The sequence below is a fragment of the Heloderma suspectum genome, chromosome 5 (genome assembly GCF_057233095.1).
Source record: "Heloderma suspectum isolate Gila_16-S chromosome 5, 16-S_ref, whole genome shotgun sequence".
Lineage (NCBI taxonomy): Eukaryota > Metazoa > Chordata > Lepidosauria > Squamata > Helodermatidae > Heloderma > Heloderma suspectum.
Genome location: NC_139462.1, coordinates 204,886,821 through 204,911,619, shown reverse-complemented (window position 1 = coordinate 204,911,619; position 24,799 = coordinate 204,886,821). Strand labels below are relative to the sequence as shown.

The 24,799-nt window shown below is 45.4% G+C and overlaps 1 protein-coding gene across 1 annotated transcript in view; it reads left to right on the top strand.

Annotated features, from left to right (window-relative positions):
* Positions 1-17,408: 17,408 nt before the first annotated feature.
* Positions 17,409-24,799, top strand: part of ODAD2 (outer dynein arm docking complex subunit 2) — a 117,202-nt gene continuing 109,811 nt past the window's right edge. Inside the window, exon 1 of the mRNA XM_084859132.1 lies at positions 17,409-17,705. The gene's annotated coding sequence lies outside the window, so the exon portion shown is untranslated. The remainder of the gene's footprint in view (positions 17,706-24,799) is intronic.

Here is a 24,799-nt window from a genome sequence, read left to right as displayed (position 1 = left end):
TCTAGTCTTACAAGAGTTCAGGATTCAGGAATAATTTCCAAGACAAGGTCCCACAAACACAGGGGTCCAGGCAAACCAAAAGATCAAGGTTCAGGTATAACCTGAAGACCTTGTGTCCACAAAGCTCCCCGGGCTCTGCAGCTACTTTTACCCAGAGGCGGGGTGCCTAGAGTTCTTCATCAGCCCACCTAGCACTGCAGGCAAACTTTGGAAGCATGAACTACACCTAAGTGGATGTTTCTCTTCTAATCTCTTAGACACCTCCATTTCCAAGGAGACAGGTTTCAAACCCTCCCTTCCTCAGCCAAGACTCTGACCCAGTTGTTTCCCATAGAAAGGCTCCCAGCCCCCTGCGCTAAAGGTGCATTTTCCAAGGTCAAATCTTGCAGCTGGCAGGGACTGTCAGACTCCTCCAGCTTGCTCCCTTGTGGAAGGCAGGCAGGCAGGCAGGCAGGCTCTCACCCTCATTACATTCCAGAGTTTGAGCAGTCTCTAAATCAGCCTCCTCCAAACCTGAATCTTCCCCAAAGGCTGCAGGGCCTGGGGCAGGCAGAGGCATGACATGGGTCAGCTTTCCCAAGCTGTTGGGGAAGCCATCACGTGGGCAAAACATCCAAGACTGAGCTGATAGCTGGAGGAGTGCACCGCCAACTGCTGGCTCAGTCACAGATGCTCTGTCCACAAGGAAGCTTCCTCAACGGGGTAGTAACTATGCGGGCAAGTCCCTTGCCCTCATCTCCAGCTGTTATCTTCAATCACAGATCAGAGAGAATGGTGGGGATTCTCCAGGGGGTGGGGCTTGAATGCCAAGCCATGCCCCCTGGAGGAATCCTGGAAGGCTCCGGTAGCTGGATGGGCAGCTTTTATGGGCTGGATTAGACCCTGGCCATAGACAGAGCTACTACCTCAGAGGGGGAAATCCAAGCAGGGATTCTGCCCCAAGCCACTCCCAGCTGCCATGGAAATCTCCGCAGTGGCTCCCTTTTCAGAGCTTGAAGCTCCAACCTTGGGAGGGAGAAGAGGGAGGGATGGGGGCATGCCAGTAGGTAGGCAGGGGAGAGCCCATGGATCTGCCGGATGCAATGGCCTTTCAGGCCCTGTCCCCGCCCCAAACAGTATGACTCAGCTAGATGGGCTCAGAGGACCAACTACGGTTAAAGTACTACAAAAGAGGTCAGCTTCTGTTGTTCCTCCCACCCTGCTGGCAAGAGACCAGCTTGGCATAGGATGATCGGAAACCTCTGATCTGGGAGTCTTCCATACTTCAGGCATCAGTCCCACAGGTTTGTGCCTTAAGCATATTAAGTAACCCTATTGAATTTGAGGGGGCTGTACTATCTCTAATCACCCAATGAATCACCCCTGAAAATATTTGTATTTTACCTAGCAGATTTTATTTTTGCTTTCCTTCAGTCAGATTACACTACCACATGTGGTCACTGAACCTCTTGTTCATAGCAGCCTGTCCAAAATGACCAGGTCATTTTGGACAGCTCTACAGTTCACACATATATGTGCACCACTTGATTTTCCATTGCTTGGTGCTTGTTGATTTTCAGCTGAATGTGGGAATGGACTCCCTTGAAAAATACTGTGCTCATTCTGGTTGATCTAAGATCTCTTGTGTTGGATCTCTGATGGATCATTCACAATCATTTGATATTGCAAATGATCAACATGCATGTGTGAATCAGCCTAAAATGGCAATATTCAGTAATTTTCTGTGCACATCATAATGGTAATTAGCTTATAGTTACAACATTCTGTTTACAGTCCCCCATACAAAGAGAATGTCATTCAAAACATGGCATTGAATTGTACTTTTTCAGTTGCCTTCTTTAATCCAACAATGAGAGTAAAACCTGACGTTATGCATATAAAAAGGATACTGTTACTATTTGGCAAAACTCTAAATAAACCAGTTTTACTATTAAGCCTCCAATGCCACCATTTTAAACAAAACAGTAAATAACTTTCTGGAACTGATCACATGATCTGTGGGAATGCCAGTATTCAGAAATAAAGAACTTTAAAATAAATTCATCTCCAAGTCTTGAGTACATTGTTGAGCATCCAATGAAAGAGTCTGGGAGTAAATCTCTAGTGCTATATAAACTCCTAATTGAAGAAAAAGGAAACCATTAGATTTGGTTCTTCCAACAATAAAATGTGTAATTGCCAAACCTGGAAGGCGTCGGCTCCCTCAGCATGGCTAGAATGGCTCCAGTTGTTCAACTAAAAAGCTTGATTTAGAAAAGTTATTACCAGAAAAGGAAATGGAAAAAAAATGAGGAGTAAATGTACCCATATGGACGGTTGGAATATCCATGGCAGAGACTTTGAGAAAAATACCAGAAAATTGGCTGGATGAACAGTATCAGAATGTACACTATGCAGGAAGACACGTATTGTAACACATAGTTCTCCTCTGGTTAAACAATAAAAGCAATGTTGATAAAAGGGCATCTTTTGTTCTATAATTTGGCCACTTAATTGAAATGGATGTAGAAGAAGACCTGTAACCTCATTTTTAACTTCCTTCTTCAACAGCATCCATTTGTCATCCAAGTGAGAATGTTAGTATGGGGGCGGGGGAGGAGTACTCCTTAGTTTTAAAATAATATTTCTTTATATTTTGCTTGACTGCTGACATAATATGATCAGTATGGTGACTGAAACCAGATACAACTGCAATAGATTTTCCAACTCTCAGTAGCTGGACTCTGTATTTAACTGAGCTGCATCCAGTCCAGTTTATTTTAGAACCTGTTTTCTTAGTGGAAATGAAGGTTGATTTTGTCATCACTGAACTCTTGCGGTTGGACAGTTTTACAGTCTCCCTTACAACGGGAGTGTCATTCAAAACATGGCCGTAAGTCTCTTCATGTCTCTGCTTTATTCCAAGTTGCTGAAGTATAAGCCTTAAAGGTTGCCGGGGGGGGGGGGGGGATTCCTATTTTTCCTGACCCCTTTATTAATTAAAAAATCTAGCCAATCTCCATTACAAAAACGTGTGTGAGGAGTAATACCTTGAAAACAACAAACTATTGTTAAATCAGGCATCCAAATCATTTAAAATGTCCAGCATTTTACAAAATAATGACTTACATAATGACTTCTCCATAGTTAATGACTTACATTCCAATAACTTACATAATGATTTCTCCATAGTTCTAAAATTTGGCTAGGTCTAAGCAGTTGGCTTCGCTTTCTTCTCCTTGCTTCCTAGTGATGCCTCATATCCCAGCAAGCGGTGCTCCCAGCTGATGACAGGAAACACTATTTTTTAGGCTTGTGTAACAATTGTAATTACTGTTATATAGCTTTAATGCCTACTCCAGCAGCTCAGCCAGACAATTAATCTTCAGAAATGACAGGGATCCAGTTCATGCAACCAAAAACAAGCTTTATTTATCACACAGGCCACTCTTTCTGCAACTCTTGTCACAAGCCATGTCTCCACAAAACACACACTGAGTGCAGCCTTACACCAGCCTGGAATGTCGCATTTAAAATGGGGCTTTCTGCTTCCATTTTACATGAAGGTTCACGACGGACTCCCTTTAGACAATATGCTTCTTTCCCCCCTTTCCCCCCTCCTTCTCCCCTTATATGAGTCTTCCATATGTTTCATTATACAGCTGCTAGATGATGCTGTGGTCTATCACCTCTTATTTCAGGTTTTCCTCTTTTCACAAAGGAACTGAAGCAAAACTCAAGCACTGTAATTTGATAGCTCATTATCTCCAATCTTTTAAAAAAAGGAATAAAGGTCATTTAGTGCTGGAGACACCCTGGAGGTTGACAACGTCATCTAAAGGACCCACAAAATTCCATGAGTAACCAGTCTCAACAGCAGGATAAAAGCTCCGTGTGAAGAAGGCCTTTACGTACATGTGCGCATGCACGCGCGTGCGCACGCGCACACACACACGCTCTCTGGCTTCAGAGTCAACCTCTCCCCGAAGATCTCTCTACTTAGAGATGCATAAGCGCACACATTCCAATGTTGTGTTATAGTATTGCTGTGAGTTTGCTGTCTGACTTACCATGGATGGGTCTATCACTATGGTTTTACCTTAGAGTACAAATTGGCCTCTGGGCTTTGACAAAATAATTCCTTAATGGCTGTCCCCCAAATGGCCAAAGCATCTGCAAAATATGTGTCAGAAATGAGGGCTGGCAGTTTTGAAAATTTAAGGGGTGGGATGAGTTCACATGAGTCTAGGGCTGCCAGATGGAAAGCCAGCAAACAAAGCCACCTTGGAAATGTTTTTGCATCGAACCATGAGGTATCAATGCATGAAATAAAGCATTTTAAATCCCCTGAAGCGACAGAAGATAAGGCAGCTGAGGTTTTTCCTGGCTATTCCCTATCCACTTTCCACAAGAACATAAGACCAGCCATGCTGGATCAGACCAAGGGCCTATCTAGTCCAGGATTCTGTTCCCTGAAAGGCCAGCCAGATGCCCATGGGAAGCCCACAAGCAGGACATGAGCACAACAGCACCTTCCTGCTTGTGTTCCCTGGCAAGCGGTAGTCAGACATATACTGCCGGGTACTGGAAGTAATATATAGCCATAGTGACTAGTAGCCATTGATAACCTTATCCTCCATTAATTTGTCTGATCCCCATTTAAAGCCATCCAGGTTCTTGGCCATCATTATATCTCATGGCAGCGGATTCCATAGTTTAACTATGCATTGTGTGAAGAAATGCTTTGCTGTGCAGCATCCCTGCAGCCCTGATCAATTACGGTAGGCTGTGAAGAGGACGGACAGGCAAGAGCTGCCTTTTCTCCTGCCATGGTGCAACTTTGAAAAGCTTTACAAATGTTTCCCAGGTTTAGAATTGGGCAACGCTACAGACAAATGAACACACGGAGGAGGAAGCGGGAAGCAGGATCACAGCAGGAAGCCTGGGCCTGGCCGACGTGTGTTCACTGCACTGCCTGGCCACAGAGCCTATGCGCAGGCACTTTGCACACATGTAGCACTGGTACAGACAGTACCGTGAATATGGTAGGTTGGGCTCGCAGCCATGATCTTGCTCCCTCACGTGCATTCCCTGTTCATGCATTAGTTATGTGAATAGTGCGACAGAGCCAGAGAGAGAGAGCATGGCAGAATGGCCGTGCTGGCTGGAATTATGGGAGTTGCATGCCACGATGGCAGGAGGGCACCAGGTTGGCAAAGGCTGATGTGCAGCAGCTTTGAGTACAGGATATCTTTGTGGGCCCTGATGAAGGAGAGATCCACTGTCTTACTGATATGCCTGTTTGCTTCCACTTATCCTCTTGTATATTTCGAAATAAAGCAAGAAAAAAGGCAGCTTATCTCATCCAGTTAAGCTTTGCTCCACTGTAGCCCATTTGATTGCTGCATGGGGAAGGGGAAAGGTGCAAACCATAGGATGGGGAGGGTGATTCCTTCCCTCTCCAGCTAAAAATCCCTGCCCCGCGTTGCCCCTGCACTGCAAATAGAAATGAAAAAGCCTGACATTGGCGCCAGTTAGAGTCTTTTAAACCCCAATAGCCCAAACACAGGGGGTGAGTATTGATTTGAGGGGGGGAATTGCAGCATGCAGGGAAGGTTAAACCTTCCCTCCCCAGTTGTGACACACACCCACACCCACACCCACACCCACACACACACCCACACCCACACACCATACATCCCCCACATACTGCAATTACGCTATAAACCTAATGAAGCAGTTAAAAAGCCTAACTCCTGAGGAGGGAGGCCGTGAGCCAATTGGGGAAGCCCCAGGGTCCGTCAGCTTCCCACTCTTGGTTTACTGGCCAGCCCTGGGCTGCTAGCCCACTACAATGAAGAAATCGTCCTAGAGAACTCAGTAAGTGCAGTTACTCTGGTGAGAGAAATGAGCTCTGTACTTGCTAGGGAACACTTCCATTCTAACATCTATTCGTATTTCCTGTGTTTCACTTGAGAGCTGAGCCCTGGTGGAACTGAAACAGATGCCAAGTCCTGAGCCCTGGCACAAATGGACTCTCGACAGAGTGCCCACCTCTGCAGTGTGGTAGAACAGAAGAGAGTGAAAGGGAGGGTGGGCCTGCAGTTTTTAAGAATTGGTTTTGTATATTAGCAAGATACCCCAAGAGATCATATGTAAAACAGATTGTGCATGTCGAGTTTGCTTATTTAGCTCATCTACTTAGCTAAAGTCTCCATGAGCTTCTGGTTTTCTACTGGTTTCATCTCTTCTGTTTCATCCTACTCCAAGAGAAGCAATGTAACTCTTAAGAACAGCCACAAACCCGAATGCTGAAAGGAGAGATTCACAGATTGTTTACGTTGAGGTGATCACACAGATTTCAATAAGACCATAAAAAGGTACATTGCTGCTAATCACTCCATTAACACCAGAAAGGAATCCCTTTTGGCCATTCCCCCCACCCCAACCCACCTGATTTTCTGTGAACTATGTACTGAAGCAATCCTCTGCGTATGGCCAAAGCAAATAAAACCACAGAACTAGGAAGGTAGAAAACAAGAGCATGATAGCATTCTGATTTTGAAATGTGCCTCATCCCCTTCCTTTTATTGGTTAAGCTCTCCCTAAATCATGTTAAGTCTTGGATCATGTGCCATGCATTCCCATCTGGAACCCATTTCTAGAAGTGTCCTGCAAAATCTCCTTCCCTGTCATTGTGAAGAAAAGCAACTGCCCGGGTATTATTAATCCTCAATTTATTATCACAAATAACTTGTCTCACTTTAGGCAGCCTGTATTCTTCTTGAAGATTGCTGAAAGCATCATCTCTTGGCCAGACAGCCTATTCTGAAAATCACATATCCCCACCCCTCCTGCTCCACTCCTCTTAATTCCCAACTGAGACCTTTAGCTGTTTGGTGTTCAGTCTTTAAACCATGTTGTAGTTCAGATCAGCTGACATGTAGCATACCTTCACCTAATCAAAAAGTAAGCAGGGAGTGTTGTTTGTTTTTAAAGCCGTAATGGCCAGGGATGCTGTTGCTAAGGTCTGGTTGGATATTTCTGAAAGATGCTGCTTTTGGAAATAATCTTGATTGTTCCTAATAAATAACTTACAAAGTAAAAAACTGGAATTGAGTCAATTTTCAAGGAACAGAAAATGCTGTCTCTAGCTGGAAAATGTCAACTGAAGCTTGTAAATACATCCTTTTCCAGTCTCAAACCCAGTCTCATGCCACATGCTCGATTTACACTTTTTTCTTATTGTGAGGGATGTCCCATGCTTGTTTACATTTTTTAAGCTGTCCTGCCTACCTTCATTTGGTTAGCAGAACTACAGCCACACCTTTGACTCGTTATACATAGAAAGCAAATGAGAATTTGCCCAAATCAGGATCCTCTCTACCATGAGAAACAGAAGACTAGGGGTCCAGGGGGGCATCTACACAACAACGGAAGGAACATCAGGGTATTCTCCACATTTTCAGGAAATCAGCTTTTGTCTGTCAGCAACGGAAGGAACATCAGGGTATTCTCCACATTTTCAGGAAATCAGCTTTTGTCTGTCAGCAACACACAAAGCCAGACAAGCAGAGTATACTGTACCTAAAACCCCGCTTGTTGTGGGTTACAGCACTTGGAATCAACATACTTCCAGGTCAGGTGGGTGGAGTAGAACTGAATGTCACCAACCTGGCAGGAGCTGCTCAACCAAATGAGAGAGGCTTGTTTCCTGCCCATCTCCAGGCTCCTCCCCCCCGCTACTACATTATTATGAATGGATAATAACTAATTCACAATTCCGAAGGCAAGAAACAGCACTGTAGCACTTTTAAGAATGACAAAAGGCAGGCTATATACCCGTTCCCCATGAGAGAACCCCACCACCCCAATTCTGCCTCATTCCAGCAAACTGTCACAGAGTTATAGTTTCCACCCCCTTTCCCCCATTCTGCACACTTTTCCATGAAATCAAAATCCCAGAATATCCAGTACAGCATCTGAAGGCTCCCCATGACAGCACCCCACCACCCCAAGTGCGCTGGTTGGCAGCCCACTGGCCAGGATATCATGTGCTGTAAATGACCTCAAAACGCTCCCAATCTGCAGGAAATGCCCCGTGAAGAAAGCCTCCTGGTCTGGGGTCAGCCATGTAAATCCCATTGATCATTTCTATATTCCAGAAGAGTAACTATTTTGTGTTTGGGCTGCTACAAACCTCAGAGTGTTGCAGCACTTCAGAGACTATCCAATTTATTGTGGCATAAGCTTTCAGAGACAACATTTGCCTTCATGAAATGAACTATATTAATATGTACATAAATTGAAAATAAAGTTTGTGTGAGTGTGTATATAGACAGACAGACAAAGACAGACAGACAGATAGAGATAGACTAGAGATAGATAGATAGATAGATAGATAGATAGATAGATAGATAGATAGATAGATAGACAGACAGAGAGAGAGAGAGAGAGAGAGAGAGAGCGAGCCAGCGTGGTGTAGTGGCTAGAGTGCTGGACTGGGAGCCGGGAGATCCGGGTTCTAGTCCCCACTCAGCCATGGAAGTTCACTGGGTGACTTTGGGCCAGTCACAGACTCTCAACCCAACCTGCCTCACAGGGTTGTTGTTGTGAGGATAAAATGGAGAGGAGGAGGAGAAGGATGAGGAGGAGAATGTAAGCCGCCTTGGGTTCCTTGCAAGAGGAAAAAAGGCAGGATACAAATGCAATACATACATACATACATACATACAGGTGGGACCTGCAACAAACTGTTGCAGTGTGGAGTGCTTCTATTTAGGATTCCCACCAGGTACCCATGGTCTCTTCCAGGATACCCCATTCCATTTCACCATTTTTCTCCCCCAATAATGAATCAGCATTCCATACCTGCTGAACATGTTCAGACCTCACTGGTGTGTTTTTCATTTGGTTTTTTCTCTCTCCTTAATTTTTTTCCCCTGAAGGGGATGTGTATATCTGCAAACCTTGGGCTTCCTCCAAGTTTGTCTACATAAAAGTCCACACACAATTGCCTTTATATTGCAAGATAGGCTCAAAACATTCCCATTATGCCCAACTTGGCTTCCGTGATGATACATCATTCTAGCTCACTATATCAGTGCCATATTTCTCTCTCTCTCTCTCTCTCACACACACACACACACACACACACACACACAGTTCTGAAGGCTGGAAAGGCTCAGCTAGGTCACAGCCAGGTGAAAGACACACCCCTGGGCAGGGCTATCATGCCAAAGTAAATGCAGAGGATAGGGGCACACAACACCAGAAATGCAGAGAACCTGAATTAATGAAATAAAATGGAGCAAAAGTAGTCTCAGAAAATCAGTTTTTCCACCGAAAATCTCCAGGTTGGCTGCAGATTGGCCATGACGTCATCTGCTGTGAACAATCTCAAAATGCTCCCAGTTCATAGCAAATCCCCAATGAGGACAGCCTAGCTGAAATGGCTTTAGACAAATTCATTGCAGATAGATAGAAATGGCCATGATGGCTATATGGAACTTCCAGGCCCAGAAGCAGAATGCCATTGAATACCAGTTACTGGGGAACAACAGTGGGAAAGATCATTGTCTTCCTGCCCAGCTTATGGGTTTCCTGAAGGCATCTGTGTGGCCATTGTTGGAAAAAAGATACTGGGCTAGATGGACCTTCAATCTAGCAGAGGTCTTATGTTAATTCCTAACCCCCAACATCCTGAGCTGGCCCTATGCCTTGTGCATCACCGACAATTATTTTTTGAACCTCTGAGAAGTTGGAATGTTCACAAACCATTCCATGACATGTAAGCGAGGCAGAACTACCATAAGTGGGTAATCAACAGTCTAGAGCTACAGAGGTTTCAAACAATACATCCTGCATTTTTCTCCAGGTTTGGGGGAGTGGGGGTGGGGGTTGTTTTCTCTCTTGTCAAGTTGATCTGATTTGGGGCATATTGGCAAACCACTATCTTTTGGCCAGTCTATGTGTTCTTTAATTTGATACCTTATTTGTTTCTGTACAACCATAGCCTTGACCTAGCCAATTACACAAAGCTGCCTTTGATTTCAACAACAGATAACTATTTCCATGGTGGTTTTTTGAAGGTCAACAATATATACTATTTCTTTGCACACTGAGCTTTCAATATACACAATATACAGACTGGTGGGGGGGAAGCGTATGTCTGGTAGAAAGACAATTTGCTGGTTCTCTGGCAGACAGTAATTTACTGCTGATTAACCTAATGTAACAGTTTGGCTTCAACATGAGCTCTTGAGAATCAGTAAGAGTGTGGGGCCCTTGGTGGGGTGAGGGATCAGCCTTGCTAATTGAGCACAGCTGGTGTAGTACATTGGCAGAAAGGAGACATGAGGTTGATGACTGCTCTTATTTAACAAAAGCCCATGAGGGTTTCATGATAAAAAGGGAGCAGAGCAAGAGAATTCTCTTCCTGGAGAATATGCTCTTTACAAGTCCAAAGGCCAGGATTAAGACAGAACTGCAGTTGATGGAGGCGACCATAAGGGATGCATATTTTAAAGTCTGAAGTTACAAGGAATAGGACTATCCCTTAATACGCTGGATTTAGGTTGCTTTGATAAGTGATGCTTAATCACTTATTTCCTCTGTGTGATGATGCCATGCCCAAGATGCATGCTGATGTTTCTGTACTCATTTATTATTATTATTATTATTATTGAATTTATTAATCGCCCATCTGGCTGGTCATCCAGCCAGTCTGGGCGATGTACAGCGTATAATGAAACAGTTTAACACAATAAAATTCTACAATAAAAACGTTTTCTAAAATACCTTAACCCACCCCAAATGCCTGCCTGAACAACCACATTTTTAATGCACGGCGGAAGCTCATTAAAGAGGGGGCATGGTGGAGTTCTCTAGGGAGGGAGTTCCACAGAGTGGGGGCCACCACAGAAAAGGCCCTATCCCTCGTCCCCACCAGTCTAGCTGTCCTGGCTGATGGGACAGAGAGAAGGCCATCCGAGGCTGATCTTGTTAAGCGGCCTGTCTGGTGTTGCTGGAGGCGCTCCTTAATATAGGCTGGGCCGGAACCATATAGGGGTTTAAAGGTCAAAACCAACACCTTGAATTTGGCCCGGAAAACAACTGGTAACCAGTGCAACTCCTTCAGCACTGGAGTGATGTGATCTCGCCGGTGGCTGCCTTTAATCAGGCAAGCCGCTGCGTTCTGTACCAGCTGTAGCTTCCGAACTGTCTTCAAGGGTAACCCCATGCAGAGCGCATTACAGTAGTCTAAACAAGAGGAGACCAGGGCATGTACTACCAATGGGAGCAGATGGTCAGGAAGGAAGGGGTGCAGCCGCCGTATCAGATGGAGTTGGTACAGCGCTGTCCGGCTCACAGCTGACACCTGAGCCTCCATGGACAGCTGAGAGCCCAAAATGACCCCCAGGCTGCGGACCTGGTCTTTCAAGGGTAGCCGTACCCCATTCAACACCAGGTCAACATCCCCCAGCCTCCTCTTGTCTCCCACCAAAAGTACCTCGGTCTTGTCAGGGTTCAGCTTCAGCTTATTCCTCCCCATCCAGCCACTCACGGTTTCCAGACATTTGGACAGGGATTCTATGGCAAACCTTGGTGAAGATTTGAATGAGAGGTAGAGCTGCATGTCATCCGCATATTGATGACGCCGCACCCCAAACCTCCTGATGATAGCCCCCAGTGGCTTCACATAGATGTTAAATAGCATTCGGGAGAGGTCAGAACCCTGTGGCACCCCACAAGTGAGTGGCCACGGGTCCGAAACCTCCTCTCCCAGTGCTACCCTCTGGTACCTGCCGGAGAGGAAGGACCGGAACTACCGCAATACGGTGTCTCCAGTGCCCAACCCCTCCAGGTGGTCCAGGGGGATACCGTGGTCAATGGTATCAAAAGCCGCTGAGAGGTCAATGAGAACAAGGAAGGAGCATTCACCCCTATCCAGAGCCCTCCTCATATCATCCACCAAGGCGACCAAGGCCGTTTCTGTCCCATCTTACAGGTAGCACCCCTGTTTTTTGGCCACAAAAGATATGTACCCACTTCTCTAGAAATGTCATTAGATGCCAAAATTGGGCATATTTAATGGCCAGTTCATACAGCCAATGGCCTTCATACTTCTCGGAGAATGCAGTGATACCCATAATCTCATGCAGATGCAATGATTGTATAAACCAGTGCATCCATGCAGAGGGGTGGTCATGTGGCTGCTACTATTTGTGTTATCACATCAGGCCTTTGTTGAGCTGTTTTAACTGTGGAGATGGCAGCACTTAGGTGTCCAAACCCAATGTGGAGGCGCCAGATCATACAATCAGTGCTTCCACATGACTCTAATCAGGTTGTGGGCCCGTCAGCAAATGCATACACTCCTAGGGGTCATTGTGTGTGAGCCATGGCTGTATGAACTTGCCCTATGACTCTCTCATAGCATTCACACATCTGGACGAGCTCTAGACAAACTTTTGGGTCTCTAGTTAAAGCTGAGACACCCCTACCTTCATTACAACAAACTATGTTGGTTAGATAGAAATACGGTCATCCAAAGATTCGGATTTTTCCCAAATGACTGATAGTTTTCTTACATGTTGACATGTGGTTAGACCCAATTTAGTGGTACCTCCATACCAGCATTAGGCTTCAGTGAGAATTATTTGGCTAACCATTTCAGTTCACCTGTGATACTGCTTGTTACCTGCTCCAGCCAGATTCTGGTTATCAACTTGTCCTCCTTTGTGATTCCTGATCTTTGCTCTTGAATGCTGTAGCTGTGAAGGATTCAGCATAGATTCACACAATCGCTTGCATTGCACTTGATCAGGAGTTCTAACAAAGAACATCACAAAATTCATTTCCCCTGGAAAGTGAAGATGGAAAAATCTGTAAACATTTATGATTTCTTTGGGGAAAACTCCGTCCTTTATAATGTTGAATAAAACATGGAATATTATTTAAACATTTATACAGCTGTTACTTTTTGAAAAGCTTTGTAAGTGTTTAAAAGTATATGTCTTCAAAGGTGCATTTAGGGAGCAATCCTATGTCCCCTAACACTGTCTAGGGGACATAGGATATTTTGGATTCCTGGATCTGAGGCTGGAGACAGCATTCTGACCTCGGAGCCAGGAAACTGAGCTCCCCACCCCCTCACAGCTGGCATGGACAGAACTTCACAGGCTGCTTCTATGAGCTTGAAAACGCAAGCTTGTAGAGGGGCTAAAGGGGGCGTGTTGTTAGGGAGGGAGGGGAGGAGAGTGGGGATGTGGGGATCTGAGCCATCCTCAGGTGTCCCCAGCTTCCTTCCCTCTCCCTGAAGCCTCTGCTAGATGGGTGAAAATGCCAACCTAGCTAAAATGCAGAGCAGGAGATGCAGCACGCCTCCCACTCTGCATTGGATGCACATAGGCCTCTGAGTTCTGATAGGATCCAATAGGATTGTGCCTTTGATGTATTAAATTATGATTGCAATTAGAATAAGCTTATTGATTATATTATTAAATAAGTTATTTGTATGTTTTAGACTATGTATTTATGTCTTCTCATGTGTCTGTTTGTGCCTTTTATGTACTGGGCTGGATCCAGATTTAGGCATGTGCAAAAGTGCTGTTGGAAGCAGACTTCTGTGCCCCATTTTCCCCACAGCTGCCCCTCCAACCCCTGAAAATGCTACATAGAGGGTTGGGGGACTTTGGTGAATGGTGGTGCGGGGGTGGGGGTGGGAGGAGGGCAGATCCTGAAAATGGGGAGGAGGCACTTTCCATCCATGGAAAATCCTGGATCCATCCCAAAGTATATACCTAAGTATTTAATAAATAAAAATAAAAGTTTAAAACACAGTATTTTACAATACAATCCTATGCATGTCTCCCAGAAGTAAATCCTTTTGAGTTTAATGAGACACTTCTAATGGAGATTGATGGAGGAAACCATAAGGGAGGAATATTTTAAAGTCTGAAGTTACAAGGAACAGGAGTATCCCTTGATACACTGGATTTGGATTGCTTTGGTAAGTGATGCTTAATCATTTATTTCCTGCATCTACATCAGGGGTGGGCAACGTGTGGCCCTCCAGATATATTGGATTGTAGCAGCCTTAATTGCTAGAGTGTTCTAATTTTTTAAAAGCTTTTTTCTTTTAAAAAAAGCATTAAACATACTTTTATTCCCATCTGACAGATGGAGAATATATACTGAAAAGGCATGACTTATTCAAGGCTGTCCCATGACTGCAGAGCTCTGAAGATCTGTAAAGTCTCAACCCGCTAGACCACACTAGTTCACCTACAACATCTGAGGTCCATGTCTCTGTACAAGCTGTTTTAAAAACAGGCTATAACTTGCGGAGTTCCACCGCCTCGATGCCTCAAAGAAAAATATACAAATTAGCCTCTGGTTCTGAGTTAAGAGCCTCCAAGCACAACTTGACTCACAAACAGATTATGAGCCAGCAAGAAGTTTACTTAAACCCCATGCTGCTAATTGATATTCTTTACCTAGCAAGGAAAAAGTGTTGCCTTCTATTCACTTTGTAATAACATAAGCCTAGCATTCCTTTTAATTCAGCCGTGTCCTATATATACTTGTAAATTAAATGCCAATAACCGCGTCATCTTCTGAGTGCAGCGAGTAATAAAACTGATTTCACTCGACACTTGTGCCCTTAAAAAAGTGCTCTGGCACGTTAGAGACTGGCTGATTTATTGTTATATGGGCTTTTACAGGCGCAGCTTATGTCTGCATGACATTGATAGAGAAAGATGGCCGACTGAGGTACAATGAACAGAATAGAATGAGAGGCCTGTAACAAACTGCTGGGATTATTGTTTCTGTTTCAAATGATATACCAGTATACTTATCTCTGGCAAAAGATGTTAGATGAGTTTATCTAGAATAAAAGCAGTCATAGGTCAGGACTACAGTGTTACCATGGTCTATAGCAGCCTTCTCCAACCTGGCTGGGAATGATGAAAGTTGTGGTCCAACACATCTGGAGGGCACTAGCTTGGAGAAAGCTCGCTTACAGATAAAGGGGAATTAGAGCACCAAATATTAGTCTGTTATTATTATATATTAAGATACATTTTGATTGTGGGAAATGTAATCCATACAAGCACTGAAGGAATTTTGAAAGAAATAACAAAGAACAAATCTCACTATGTTTGGTTGGGTAGAAAACAAAAGAACATCAGTTACATACTCGCCTTCTGGAGATACAAATATGGGGAAAGAAGGAAATCTGTATTGGTGCCTGGATTTTCTCAGGAGAGAAAACTTACAAGAGTTGAAGCAGATGTAGATTAGATAAATGGATGTTATCAATCAGACTGAATGCATAATATATGAGAAATGAACATATAAAGCTAAATAAATTCAGCTTCATGCTTCCAGTACCTGCAACTTGAGGCATTTTGAAATGTCCCACATATTTTAAAACAAAGTAAATAGAGATCTGACTAGGTTTGAGGACTTGTTAGGGGCTGCTAAGGGGCTGATTTCAGAATTGTACAAGTCTGTTTTGCTTGGGACATTAAAAAAAAAGAATGTACGTTAAACTGAGAGGATTTAGAAATGGAAATAACTGGAGAACTGCAAAGACACATGGCAGAAAAATACACCCATTTAAGTCCTTCTCACAAGGAAGTTATTTTATAAAATTTTGAGCAGGTGGTATGTAACTTCTGTGCAGATTCAACACATTTGTAAAAAGAGTAATGGGGCCTGTCGGAAAGGATGTGGCAGCAGGGCTCCTTTAGGCATATATGGTGGTCTTCTAGATATATTCAAGAATTTTGGCAAAAAAAAGTAGAGAAGATTAAAAAAGATCAAAGGCTGTAATATTCCCCCATGCCCCAAATTAATCTTGTTGGAAAGAGTTTAGAAAGTTGTAGAATGTTATACTCTCAAATAGCTTTAAATTAGTTTGTTAATAGCAACAAAGTTATGTGCAGCTCAAAAGTAGAAAAATGAGGAGGCCCCTATAATTATAATTGGCATGCAACCCTTGGGACATCGTAGTAATGCAAAAGCTCGACAAGGCTGTATATTGTCGCCCTGCTTATTTAATTTATATGCAGAGTACATCATGAGAAACACTAGGTTGGATGAATCACAGGTCGGAATTAAGATTGCCAGGAGAATTATCAACAACCTCAGATACGCAGACGATACCACCCTAATGGCAGAAAGTGAAGAGGATCTAAAGAGCCTGTTGTTGAGGCTGAAAGTGGAGAGTGCAAAAGCTGGTTTGAAACTCAACATTAAAAAAAAGTAAAATCATGGCATCTGGCTCCACCACTTCCTGGCATATAGAAGGGGAAGAAATGGAAGCAGTGACAGATTTCATTTTCTTGGGCTCCAAGATCACCGCAGACGGTGACTGTAGCCATGAAATTAAAAGACGCTTGCTCCTTGGGAGGAAAGCTATGGCAAACCTAGACAGCATAGTAAGAAGCAGAGACATCACCTTGCTGACAAAGGTCCGTCTAATCAAAGCTATGGTTTTCCCAGTAGTAATGTATGGCTGTGAGAGCTGGACTATAAGGAAGGCTGAGCGCCGAAGAATCGATGCTTTCGAACTGTGGTGCTGGAGAAGACTCTTACGAGTCCCCTGGACTGCAAGGAGGTCAAATCAGTCCATCCTAAAGGAAATCAACCCTGAGTGCTCATTGGAAGGACAGATACTGAAGCTGAAGCTCCAATATTTTGGCCACCTAATGCGAAGAGTCACTGGAAAAGACCCTGATGCTGGGAAAGACTAAAGGCAAAAGGAGAAGGGGACGGCAGAGGATGAGATGGCTAGATAGCATCACCGATGCAATGAATATGAACTTGAGCACCCTCCGGGAGAGGGTGGAGGACAGGAGGGCCTGGCGTGCTATGGTCCATGGGGTCACGAAGAGTCGGACACGACTGAACAACAACAATCATTAGTTGCTAATGGATCCTATGCAGGCAGATCAAGCTCTTCAGATGAACTGTGCTTTTTATGCAAATGGGGCTCCTTTCCCCCCTCAGTTATGCAGATGTTAATAAACAAAATTGCTTAGGCCAGCCTTCCCCAACCCGGCGCCCTTCAGGTGTGTTGGACTACAGCTCCCAGCACTCCCCAACCAGCATAGGATGCTGTTGCAGTCCAAGTCCTTGGAAAGGGATGGCCGCTAAGACATCCGCAGAAGGCATCTGCAGATGCCTTTGCGCACAGATGGCCTTCTGTGTGTATCGGTGGGGGTGGGGAAGGAGGCGAGATGACTGACAGCTCGGGCAGTCGGTCGAGGAAAGGGAATACCAGGCCGGCAAGCAGGCCGGAGGATCCGCTTTCCCTTCGCGTGGAGGCGAGTGTTCGGGGGGGGGGGGGAATCCCAAAGCAGCCAATGACTGGCGGAGAATGAGGCGCGGCGGGAGGGATAAGGGAGGGGCTCGCCTAGCGCCCGCGTTGTTTACCAGGAGGAGGCTCCTAGCGACGGAGGGCCCAGGCCGGCCCGTCTCCATGGCAACCGTGCCGCGCTGGCTTCCCGGCGGCGGCGGCAGTAGCAGCATCTGCGTGCATTACAGCGGAGGGCTCCGGCACCGGCTTAGTCTGCAAGGGAGCGAGGGGCTACAGAGAAGCGTCTTTCGGTGGGTCGTGTCCGTCCCCTCCATTTGCGGGGCTTATTTGCTGCTTTTCTTGACAGGGAGCCCACGAGGGTTCAATCCAGCCTCCCCTCCGGCAATGAAAAATGGTGTGTTGCTTTTCTCCCCTATCTGGAGGCATTATTGGGGGCGGGGGGAGATCCACAAGCCAGGCTGCTGAACCCTCCGCCGTTCTTTAGTCAGCAGCTATGGGTGGGCGGGCCAGTGGAAACGTTCGGGGCGGGGGGGCCGCCAAAAAAAGCAGCGTGGGGACGGTTCATCTGGTTTGCAGGCCTTTCAAAGACGAAATGGTAAACTGTATTTTAATTATGCGTTTGTTAAATAAATAAATGGCGGGCAGAGAACATTTGGCTCCCACAGGCCTGAGGGTGGATTGGAGGGAGTCAGCCTCACAACACGGCTCTACCGGTGGTGGATGTGTTGGACCACCACCACTAGCATCTGTTGTAGCCCAACACAGCTGGAGGGCACCAAGTTGGGGAAGGCTGCCCTGTGCTTTAGACTAGTAGTCTCCCTTCATTTCAAACCCAGGACCCACCTGGGGCAGTACTGGCCCTACCTTTAGGAGAGTAAGGTGGTTGCCTCAGGCAGCTGGATTTAGTAATTTAGGGAGCAGTCCTATGCGTATTTAGACAGGGGACGGTGTAAAAGCCGGGCCGGAACAGCCCCTTTATATTAAAAAAGCATGCCAAAAATAGCGGCATGTGTGAGAAACTCTTGAGAACAATATTTTAGGACTAATAACCCTTCCAGTATTGTATTATTATTAACCCTATAATGCCCAGAACACATCCGGAACGAAATGGAATGACCTGGAATGGACACTTCTGAATGAGCAAAATCAACCAAACTCACCAGTCACACATGACTCCATGGCCAGGATCCAATAAGTCACAAAACGCCCACAGAAACCATGTTCCGATATCCTTTCTGGGTAATAGTCCATATTGAAGAAAAATGGCCCGGAACGGCAACTTCCAAGTGAGCCAAATCAACCAAACTTGCCAGTCACACAGAGTACTAGATGGGACAGATATAATATGCTCCCAAACTTCCACGGCATCCATGTTTAAATAGCTGTTCCAGGCTATAATCCATATTAGGCAAAACAGGCCGGAACAGCAACTTCCGAGTCAGCCAAATCAACCAAACCCACCAGTTATGCTGGACTGGATGGAACAGATGTAATAAGCTTCAAAACATCCATGGAAACCATGGTCCGATACCTGTTCTGGGCGATAGTCCGTATTGAAGAAAAATGGCCTGGAATGGCAACTTCCGAGTGAGTCAAATCAGCCAAACTCACCAGTCACACCTTACTATATGGGATTGATGTTGTTGCAGAATTTTACCCTTCTGCCGGGCTCGGCCAGAGAAGAGATACCAACTTTTGTTTGAGCAGATGTTTATTACCAGAACACCAAGGTGTGGTGCAGTCAGGAATTGCCAACGTGGCACCCTGGGACTGGACCCAGACCAGTAGGCGACTTTGGTATTTATACAAACAAGTAAATAAGGCACATGATGCAAGCTTTGGTCAGTATTGGTGCAGGACTGAGTCAAGGGGCTACAAACTTACTTCGGAGGAAGTTTTCTGGTTTCCAGAGGCAAGGGCAACTGCTTGGCATTGTGACTCATGCACAGTAAGTTAATCAGCCACCATCTTCTAGCACTAACTGAATCATTACCTCTAGCACTAATTCAATCACTACATCCTTTTGCCTACAGTCAGGGCCAGAAATATTGGAACAAGGATAACTGTTTTGGCAGTTGGCCTCTGTATACCACCACATTGAAGTTGAAAGGAAACACACCCAGATGGGAGCGAAGTCAGGACTTCCAGCTGTAATTCAAGGGGTGTGACAAAAGTGGGGCACTAACCATTCAGGAAGTACAGCCAGTGGCATACACACACACCCATCGTTGGTGGCTCATAAGTAATGGAATGAATGGCTGGCAAATAGCTGCATGGCCAGGGGTGGCCTGTTTTCTTGGTACCCCATGACCAATCAAGCAGATAAAAGGCCTGGAGGTGGGTCTGAGTGTTACATTTGCATTTGGTAGCTGTTCACTAGAACTCCCAACATGAGGTCCAAAGAGGTGTCCATGCGAGTGAAGGAGGCCATCATTAGGCTGAGGAAACAAAATAAACCCATCAGAGAGATAGCAAAAACATTGGGAGTGGCCAACACAACAGTTTGGAACATCCTGAATAAGAAGGAATTAACTGGCAAGCTCAGCAACAGCAAAAGGCCTGGAAGACCACGGAAGACAACTCAAGTGGATGACCACAGAATTCTGCTCATGGTGAAGAGGAACCCTTTCACAACATCTAGCCAGATCAAGTGTCAGGGTGGACACTGAGACCATAGATTCCCAGAGTAGTTCTGCTGCTGAGGAAGAGCAGTCGCTCCTTCGGGAGAGGAGCGCGCTCCTTTTTCCCAGGACCAACAGCTGACAGAGATTCCTCCCACCCACATTCCTAGTTTAGAAAGCAGTCCAGGGAGTGTCTCAGCACAGAAAGCAGACTGGGTGGATGCGCGGCGCAGACGCAGAGTGCGATGCCAAAGGGTTCGCGCTCAAAGAACGGTTGCGCCCAGAGGATCCAAGGGAAAAGGGGAGGGATTCTCCCTAGTCCTTATACTCAGGGGTCTGCCAGTAATTGCCTTTCAAACGGGGACCAACTGTTCCAACTTAGGGCATAGGGATGCTGCTGCTCAGATCTAGTTGCTACCTGTAGGGTTATTAAGTTGTAAAAGAAGAATAAAGCTTTGAAAAGAATCCCTTTGTCTGTGTCTGGACTTGGCTACTGGATTAGACTGAGAGAGCCCTCCAAGGAGCCCTTGACATCAAGAATGCTCTTGGGAAGGTAGGCATGTCATTGTCAACATCTACAGTCAAGAGATGGCTTTATGAATGTAAATACAGAGGCTTCACAACAAGGTGCAAACCACTGGTAACGCTCAAGAACAGACAGCCAGATTAGCCTTTGGCAGCAAACACCTAAAAAAGCCTGCCCAGTTCTGGAATAAGATTCTTTGGACTGATGAAACCAAGATTAACTTGTACCAGAATGATGGGAAGAGAAAAGTATGGAGAAGGAAAGGAACAACTCATGATCCAAAGCATACCACATTATCTGTCAACCATGGTGGAGGCAGTGTTATGGCATGGGCATGTATGGCTACCAATGGAATTGGGTCACTGGTGTTTATTGATGACCTGACTGCTGATAAAAGCAGCAGGATGAATTCTGAAGTGTGTAGGGCTATACTTTCTGCTCAGATTCAGCCAAATGTTGCCAAACTGATAGGACGCCGCTTCATATTGCAGATGGATAACGACCCAAAACATACAGTGAAAGCTACCCAAGAGTTTCTCCAGGCAAAGAAGTGGGATGTTCTTCAATGGCCAAGTCAGTCACTTGATCTCAACCCAACAGAGCATGCTTTTCACTTACTGAAGACAAGACTGAAGGCAGAAAGACCCACAAACAAGCAGCAGCTGAAGGTAGCTGCAGTAAAGGCCTGGCAAAGCATCTTGAGGGAGGGAACTCAGCATTTGGTCATGTCCATGGGTTCCAGACTTCAGGCAGTCATTGACTGCAAAGGATTTTCATCCAGGTATTAAAAGCGATCCTTAAGTTTGAAATGATGTTGGTTTGTTCCATTACTTATGAGCCACCAACGATGGGTGTGTGTGTGTGCCACTGGCTGTCCTTCCTGAATGGTTAGTGCCCCACTTTTGTCAAACCCCTCAAATTACAGCTGAAAGTCCCGACTTCGCTCCCATCTGGGTGTGTTTCCTTTCAACTTCAATGTGGTGGTGTACAGAGGCCAACTGCCAAAACAGTTATCCTTGTTCCAGTATTTCTGGCCCTGACTGTATGTGACTCTCAGCACTTCAGCAACACATTCCCATGCTAACAACGCAAGTGGTATTTTCCCACTTCAATATAGTAAGCTCCAAAACCTCCATGGAAACCACATGTCAGTAGCCGTTCTGGATATAGTCCGTATTGCGCAAAACAGTTCAGAATGGCAACTTCCAAGTGAGCAAAATGAGCCACAAACTGTTGTGGGGAAATAGCCCAGAATGGCAACTTCTGAGTGAGTGAAATTAACCAAATAGACCACTGTTCATTTTACTAGATGGAACTGATGCAGTTAATCATGAAACTTCTACAGAATCCAGGGGGAAGATCTGCAAATACCATTTCCAACAGAAACCCATAGGTGTGGTGTGGTTTAGTGCTTAAAATAGACTAGGATGGGGGAGTCCCACTCACTCCTGAAGCTTACAATGACCTTTGGCCATTCACATCTCTCAGCCTAACCAACCACACAGGGTTGTTGCAAGGACAAAATTGGGGGAGACCATTATATTTCACCTTGAGCTTCTTGAAGGGATATAAATGTAGCAATTAAATATGTTGCCAGAGGCATGAGGTAAAGACTGGGTTTGTAGCAGCCATATCGGGGGTCAGACTAAGTAGCCTCATGCTTCATGTTCTTGCTGAGCTCTTGCTCTCTGAAATATATGTTTGTAAGATGACGAGACACAGGAATTTCTTATCTTGTCAACAAAGGCTAAGGTCATAGAATTGTATATCTTGTTCTCTGCTGTTCTCTTCTGTTCTCTGCTTATCATGGCTACCCTATAACCCATTTCTTGTATTATAAACAATGGTGCTAGGAGAAGAAATGTTGAGGACTGCAACCCCACACGGGAGGGAGAGGAGGAGCCGTTTCCTATGTGTCACAATTTCTATAAAAACAATGTGCTGATGTAAATCGGGGCTTCTGGCTCTTTGGAAATGATTCCAGCCTTAAGCCCGCGCATTAAATAAAGAAACTCTTTTTCCTTCACTCCGTGGTCTCTCTGAGTTCTGCAACATAAATGGTGCCGTGACTCGGATGTGGCAGGCTCTGCGACAGAGAGGTGGCAGTTGCCTGCTCTTAATCGCCGCACCGGGAGGGAGGGCTCGGCACACGCCTCCCTTTCTTGGCGCCACCGACCTTTTTGTCGGGTGAATGGGAGAAAGCCTGCGCCGGGACCGCCCAAATGGCAGCGAGCAGCAAGAGAACCTTGGGAAGCGGAGGAAGGAACTTGAGCCCTGCCTGTATCGCAGCTGCGATTGAGTTGAAACCCACATTGGAAGCCTTCAGGAGAAAGGTAAGTATGGAGTAAAAGTGGGCCCCGCCTTTAGGGAGAAAGGCCACTGGGCAGAAAAAAAGAGGGCCCCACCTTATGAAGAAGGTCAGTGTTGGTATACGTATACAAAAGAACCTACCCCTTGAGGGTAGAAGGGGGGCCTGATCACACCCCCGAGCAGGCAGTATTACTCAGCAAGGCGCTGAGGAAGCTGCTTCGCTCTAGTGGGAAAGTGGGTGGCAGGAACATATGAATGAAGTGGTGAAAATTGATGATTGTGTGAGTGGCTACTGCGGTTCCTGTTGCATACTGTTGACCGTCCGGGTGCCCAGGCCAGTAGCAAAGTGCGTGGTGTGAAATTCCTTTTGTGTCTGTCAGTGAGACCCCTTACTCGCTGACCAATCCCCTTCCCTCTTTGTGTCCGTCTTCATCTTAGGAGGGAGGCTATGGGAGGTGGGGGAAGCAAGACTTGCACCCCCTTGAGATGTATGTTAAAAAAAAAAGGAAAAAGATTTTTTTAAAAAGGATTCAGAATAGAGAGAGGGAATAGCAAAAAAAAAAAGCTCAAAGCCAAGCTAAAAGAAAAAAAACAAGAACAAGATCTGAGGCTGTTAATCAGAGAAATGTTGCAAGACAGCCTGGCTTTTAACGAAGCGTGGGAGTGTGAGGCCGAAGAAGTAGCTAGTGTGCCGGGAGGGGAGCAGGAGACTTGCCCACAAAGTTCTGAGTTGTGCAACATCATCACCTCGCCTAATTGAAATGAAATCCCTAAGAAATGGAAACTGAAAATGAAGACCCAGAAGATGAAGGCACAAAATGGAGAATAAAAGTGAAGAATCAGTCCCCAGGGCACAGGCTAGACCCCTCTTCGAGTAGAAAGTGTGCCATAAGACTGTCCCAAGGCAGAATGAAGCGGAAAGACCACGATGAAGATCTCTGTCAAGGTAGCCGTATTTAGTTTTGAACTGTCCCATAGAGCCTGTAGACCATCAGCTATATGATTTCTGAAGAGCGTAACCATTAAGCTTTTGCCGTGGGAGTCCCTGCAATGAAGAAATCTCACTAATTTGAGTGTCCAGTGTTAGACTGCCTGAGTGTGTGTGCTGAAGAGACCGAGAAACCAGACAGCATGTTCCTGGCCAAGCCAAAATCACGCTACTACCATGCTCCTGGAAGCTGCAATAAACTGTGTAAGCTGAGAGACCCAACCTGATTGAGAAGAAAAGAAGATATTGGAGTAACTGTCTTAAAAAACAGTGAAATCTGTGTAGCTGGCTAGCTGACGCTGTCAGTAATGTTACAACTTTAAATTAAGACTGTTTTGCTGTTTGAGACCCCAGCGAAAAAAGCTGACCCGAGTTATTTGTTGCCCGTGCCAAAGCAAAGATTTAGCTGCCCTGTACCTCATCGTTTCCTGTTTTGAGCTTGGGATTTACAAATACAAACAAACTGAGAAGCTTGCCTTTGAAGTCCTGCAAATCACACCACCGCCTCCCCGAAGGAGATTAATGGCTGCCTGAAAAATGCAAGTATAAGGCGATGCCCATCACCCCCCAGCGTCCTGAGTTTCGGCACTTTGCTTTCGTGTACCAAGTAGAAGGGGAAGAGAAGAAAAGAGGTGTGTGTGTGTGTGTGTGATATTGTAAATCCCTGGCTAACTTGTCTAGTGATAGATAGCCCCGAGAGCTTTCCCCCCATAATTGCTGGATCTGCTCCATCATGCCTTACCATGCAAAAAGTGTTTTCCATTCATTGTGTTAAATTGCAGAAAAAGTTTGTTGTGTATATTTTATGATTTCTTAGATATCATAAAATATATGTGATATTTGCAGATTAGTGTTAGTTGCAACTCCAAATGATACTGAGTGTGGTTCCCAATGGATGACAAGAGAAAAGACAAAGACAAGTAGAGACAGAGGAAAGTAGAAAAAGAAAGAGAAATAGAGAAAGTGGCAGACAGAGAAGGGGGGGGGAAGAAGAAAGAGAAGGCAAGAGGCAAAGAGAAAGAACATTTGTAGAAAAGAAGCGT